The sequence below is a fragment of the Nestor notabilis genome, unplaced genomic scaffold, assembly GCF_000696875.1.
Source record: "Nestor notabilis isolate BGI_N333 unplaced genomic scaffold, ASM69687v1 scaffold15637, whole genome shotgun sequence".
Taxonomy (NCBI): Eukaryota; Metazoa; Chordata; class Aves; order Psittaciformes; family Psittacidae; genus Nestor; species Nestor notabilis.
This window is the reverse complement of record NW_009936223.1, coordinates 52,419-58,788: the sequence shown is the minus strand read 5'-3', so window position 1 is coordinate 58,788 and position 6,370 is coordinate 52,419.

Genomic DNA, 6,370 nt, shown 5'->3' with positions numbered 1-6,370 from the left:
TTCCAAGAGGTTCTGTGATCCAGCAAAGGGACCCTGACTGAACCCCCCTCATCTACTATCAGTCACTTGTCCCATTTCCCTCCCTGTGTGGTTTTACCTCTCACAGCTTCTTTCAAAAGGCAAAGATAACCAACTATTTAACTCTTGCGCACCAAAAATCCCACCTGTGACCAAAAGCCATTTGGGTACAGGATTCTATTCTTTTGCACACAGGGACTCACGTAACAGAACCTTCATTTCAGATATGATTTAAGCTGCAGTCATGATGTCAAATACACCCTTCCCTTTCAAAACATCTGCCAGTAGGTTTTTGTTCACAATTCTTTTTTAATAGATGGAATGAAGTTAATGTGACTGTGAATGGAGTGGAGGGGGGAGAATAAACAGTGCAAAAGGCAGTGTTTTCAGGCAAACCAAATACCCTCTCCCCCTGTTCCCCCCCTCAGCTACAGTTGTGTTTCTCCTCTTCCCGATAATTTGCTGCTCAATGATTCCTAAGGTGTTTGCATTAAGGGACATTTTGGAAGATAATATATTTGACCTTTAAGAGAACAAGTGTTTGAAGGATCATAAGCAAGCAAAGTGGAAACTGAGGCTACAAAACCCAACCCAAACCAACACACCACAACCCAAAAAACCCCAACAACAAACCAACCCCCCAGAACGCCAAAAAAAACCCCAACCGCTATCTGGTGCCTCAATTCCTCCTTTCCCAAAACCAGTGATATTCCTGACCTCCTTTGTGAATTGCTTTGCAGCCAACAAGAGTAAAAGCACCAAGTGGAAGGTGTGATGTACTATTACAATGAATAAACTCCAAACAATTCATACTTTCGGACTAGTCCTGCAAGTTCTTGGTTAGTTACAAACAGCCTCTACTCAAGGCAACCTGGGGGCTCAGCAACTATCAGGATCAAACCTCAGCTACCATGTGGTCTTTCTATATCTTAGTTTGACCACTGCAACAAGGACAAGCAGCTATTTGTTTCACCACTACATCAAGAGGCTTCGTTAATGTATGTAGCACAGTTCAACATTCTCTGTTGAAAGATGCCTCATAACTGCTAAGCATTATTCACTAATAAAGACTTTCTACGTACACATGAGAATTCTTTTAACCCTTCAAAAACCAACAGGAGGTTGTTTTCCTGCCTCTTCCACCACCCATCCATAGAGATAGTAGGTGCAGAGTTTTTTCCCCTAGTACCACTTCTAAATTCGTTAGGACAGATTTAGTTCCTCTGTTTCAAATCAGCCAGGAAAAACGCTGTAAAAGTTCAGCTCTGGGTGAATATTTTCCCCTCTCGGGGACAGAATGTAACCCAATTTCTTTGTTCCTTAACAAAGACAGTTCTGAAAACCATCACCAGGCTCCCCATCCTTTTCTTGGGGTTCACATTTTGGATTTGGAATGGATTTCTTCTTCTGGATTTTAATTGACAGTGAAAACCTGCTTTCTGAAGCCAAGGTAAGGTACTGAAGGTAAGTGATCAAAACACTGCCCCTGTAATAAATCACTGGAGCCCAGGTCACGGTTTGGAGTGTGAATGCAGCGTTCAATAAAGAAACACACTCCACCTTTCAGCTTCAAGCCGACCCCAGCTAATTGACCTCATTGTGGTCCCCCCATTCATCATTCTGGCACAAGGGGCAAGAGGCAGCTCCACTGCATAGACTTGGAGGAGGTGGGGGTGGAAATAAAAGGTAAGATGAAATCATAGACAATTCTTCCTTAATTAACTCATTGCATTTCCTGGTTTGCTAAATGTCACTGTTTTGCCAATGGACTATCCAGAGTAATATGCAGGGTTTGGCCAGTTCATATTCACTTAGCCCATGGATGCCCAACACAGCAAATAAAAGTAGATGTGAACAGTTGCCTGGTACCAAGTGGTACACAGACACATGGGAGTGCAGTAAAGCCACACTGATGGCTGAGTGCCCAGTGCAAATCACACCACCCATTCACAGAATCTTCTCTTCAAATATTGAGCTTAATTCCATACATGACCCTGCTGCCATTTGCACAAGACCAGAGTAAACGAAATCATTGCTATATATTTTGTCAAGAGAATATCATGCAAGAACACACTGGAAAACTGTGGTGCCACCCCTGCACTTGCTACTCCACCTCTCGCCACCCTCCATCCAAGATGTAAAACCACTGTTTAGCACCTATAACTAACATCACCTGAAAGTTTCTCCATTTATCCAACTTGGAACAATCATCTAGAGACTTGTGGCAATGCTCATGTGAAGAACTTCAACAATTTAATTTAAGGAAATGACCACATTAACACAGAGCTCAAGTGTGTGTGTAGACTGGCAGCCTGTGTTCCATTTCCCAAAGAAAATGAGTTTTTGGGTTCCAAACTGGGCGAGTTAACCATGTTATTTAGGTGTCTAGACACCTTTAAAAATCGGGGTAAAACATTAGGAGCCAATGGAATTTCAGCTCTGAAATCTCTGTTGACAAAGGAACACAGAAGCACTTTCAGATTTTTACCCTGTGTTTTATTTAGGATTGTGCCTGCTTTATTTTCATTCGATGTAATTCCATTTGCAGGCTGTGAATAACATGATCTAACTTTAAAGTGGCCCTGCTTTGAGGGGGGATTGGAGGAGACGTCCTTCAGAATTACAGGATTTAGAATCCTGTGTTCTATTAGAAAAGATTTCAGATAGGCAGAAATAAGCCTTTTAAACACTGAAATTATAGTGATTTTAACAACAAGATCAATTGTTTGTTAAACCATTGGGGATTTCTGGGGAAACAACCACCACAAAGCTAAGATTTTCAAAACTACCTGAAGGATTGACTGAAAAGTGAAAAAGGAGCTCAGAATTCATGTTTGTATTCACAAGTATCAGCCAGGAAGAGTATTACCCATATTCACAAACCACTGAAAATTCAGGAAGAGGATAAAATACCTGGGAGCTCCACAGTCCTGGCCTCATCCAATGTGTCACAGTGAACCTGCTCACCCGAGCAAGCACTATGGCACTGCAGGGATTTCACAGTGTAGTGTCCCACGAATGCACAGATTTGGAGTCATCTTCTAGCTCAAGCAACTGCTGAAGTACTGTGGTATCAGGAGATTACAGAATGTACAGATGGGCAGTGCTTGATTTGATTTTCAAAGACCCCTTAAATACTTAAAGCAAGTTACTGGAAACAAGAGTATGAGTATTTCTGCAAAGTCAGGTCCCTGGTCTTACATTTTTGAAGACATGCTCCAGTCTTTCCTGAAACATTCTTCTTTCCTTCTCCATTTTTCTCCATTTACAGTGACTGAATGCTTGAACGCTTCCCCGCTAGCAATTCAAAAGAAAGGACAATCCCCTTGGAGCACAAGACACAGAACCTATTAATAAGCAAATGGAAAAAGCTGGCATATATTTCTCATTGTTTAATTCAGCAGCCACTAGAGTCTGAAGCATTTCTCTCCAGGGTCTCAGCCATGTAGAGTCAGTGTGGGAGATGACTTAATGCTTATTGTCTTGAGCAAAGGATCTCAAACACTCACACAGAGCAAGGACTCACAGGATGAGGGCACTCATTTAAACAGACAGGTCTAGATTTTAGGGGAAATAAGCCTTTAATCCTATCCATGCTGCCCACACCTGTGCAAGATTCAATTTTGTGGGTGAAAAGGAGTGCAGAGCTTTAGGGAAATGACACGCTCTGCAGAACTGATGAACTGTGTGAAGATGGCTGGTGAGAAGATCAAGCCCTTATCCCCAACTGGAAAACTATCACTTCAGCTTGTGCTTCTGGGGCTGTCTTAACCCTCTCCTCTCTCTACTCTGATCTTCCCCTCCTCCTCCTGCAAGACTGAGCAACCTGAAGAGATTTCAAGTGAATCCTGTCCGATGGGCACCTTCCTATCTACCTTTCCCTGCTTGGGAAGTAACAGGGAGGCATTTTATATTGCATTAGAATTTGCAGTATTATTTCCACTGGGGGATGTGAGGGAATAGAAAGGAGAGACTTTTTCACTTATGGTGAAACAATTATTCCACACACACACATTACAGGTTCTGATTAACTGCACCTAGGACTTGATCAACAGAAACAAAATTCCCTGGGAAAGGAATGCTGGGGTTTAAGTCAGGCTCAAGGGGAGAGGCAGTGCTGATTGTACTGACTGAGCTCTATAGTTCTCCATGTTACAAGCATTTTCACCTCCACTGCCTCTGTATAAGAGGATGTTGTTCTGCTGAGCAACAGGAAACATCAACACTGATACAACAGAACACAGGAATCCACTTTCCTTTGAACTGAGCACATACAATTGTTGGGCCCAACAACATGTTGTATTATCCGCCTGAGGTTCATCTGCTGTTCAACAGGTTTAATACTTCAGTTTCAGTTCCTTAGAGTTTCTTCATCTAACACACCCAATTTGTCTATGGAAACACTAGAAATGTTCTGTAGGGATTAAAAAGAAAAGCAAAAAACCCTCCACACCTCCCACCCCCAAAACCCCAAACCCAACCACCTCGATAAGCTCCCTGGCAAAACATTTCTCCCATATACTTGCTGTATCTCCCTAAAGCTTCTAACCTGACTCTTCCTCTCATGTGAACTGCTGTGCATTTACATTTCAGCCTGTGTGACAATACTACTGGGTATATCCTGTACTTAAATCATTTCCTTGTCTTTCATATTGACACTTTCTCAAATGCAATCCCATCACACAAGTGTTTCAGTGACATGTTGAATATATAACAGACTCCCTAGCGGACACTGGTCATTTTAATGTTGTGAACAGCTCGTCACACCTTTCATCCTCCTTCCACCTTGCTGCATTTGCTATTTCTACTGTATAAATTGGGGTGACCACAGAATGACAATAATCTCACATTGATTTTCATCCCACTGGATTCCTAAGTGATTTACAGATTTCACATACAATTCACTGCATCATTTCCATGACAGAACGTAGGCTGAGCCAATGCTCATGTCACATGAAGCTCTCTCCATCTGAAATTGCAGGAAAGGGTTCAGAAAGGAAGAATGTGAATAACCCCATTAGAAAAATACGCCAGTCAAAATGCCCCCATGGAAAATGCATTGGGGTTTTATCATCCCAACTGCTAAGGACAGTTTCTGATACATGCTCAAGCAAATCATGCTCTGGGCATCAGGCAAGAAGGACAAAGCATTTGAGCTGTCAAGAGGTAAAGGCAGATAATGAAATGCATATACAGACAGCCAAAATATGTTCTGTCTATATATACATATCCACAAGCATTCAAACTGTATTATTTAATCACAACTTTTATCATTTATCAAAACTTTACCATTTCAAGGTCAAGCCTTCACAGAAGGCCCTGCAAAATAAAGCCACTGGTTTTACTGCTGTTTTAATACACTAGAATATATGAAAACCTAAACTCTTCCTTAAGAAATCAGCTCCACCAAAGCCCCCAGTTTACTCTGCTTGCACACACTGAAATTGTGATGCTATGAAGGGTAACCCCTATGGACTATTACCAGCATCAGAGATGACCATTCCACTGGAAATACCAGCTCTCATCTGGGGAAAATGCTTAAAAGCAAAGCTTTGTAAATGCTCTATAAAAACAAGCTTAATCAAGCACCTTGACTCCAAAGTTCTCAACAATGGCAGCACTGGAAAAGCAGACTAGGATCATTTTGTACTCTTGGGTTGTTACTACTATACTTCACCCAAAAGGTGACTTGTGTCAGTGTATAAAAGAAATCTTTTAATATAAAACCATGCACTGCATAGAAACAGATGCAGCCACTTGCCCAAACACTTAGAAATTGCAATGCATTTAACACCTTATTTTCCTGAAGACTTACAAGGAACTACCTGAAGCCTGGTCCAGAGTTAAGACAACAAACTCCCACCACATTCACTTGTAACAGAGATCATTAACTGCCTTGGGGAAGCTGCCTTAGGCATTGCATATGTCATCAGCACAGGAAGAAGTGAGCGGCCTCCAATGCACCTCAGGTTTGTCAGTGATCTCCATGTGCTGGCTACATAAATGTTGGAACATGCAGGTATTTTCCGAGTCCCTCATTTTGACTTCTCTGGTCAGCCAAAACAGGAAGAGTAATGAATGGTGGTGCTGCCCTTAAGAGGACCAAAGTTATTAGCCTAATGCATCGGGAGGAATGATGCATTAAGACATTAAGAATCAAAACAATCACATTAATGCTTGACAGCATAAGCAGGAAACAAAAGATGAGAGCTGTAATACAAACCATATGGCTTAATAACTAATCTCTCATTTAAGCATCATTATTAAAACACCTCCTAAACGTTTGGGCCTTAACAGAATATCTCAGCATCATTATTTCACGTATTTATTCTTTATTCCCTCCTCTCCCACT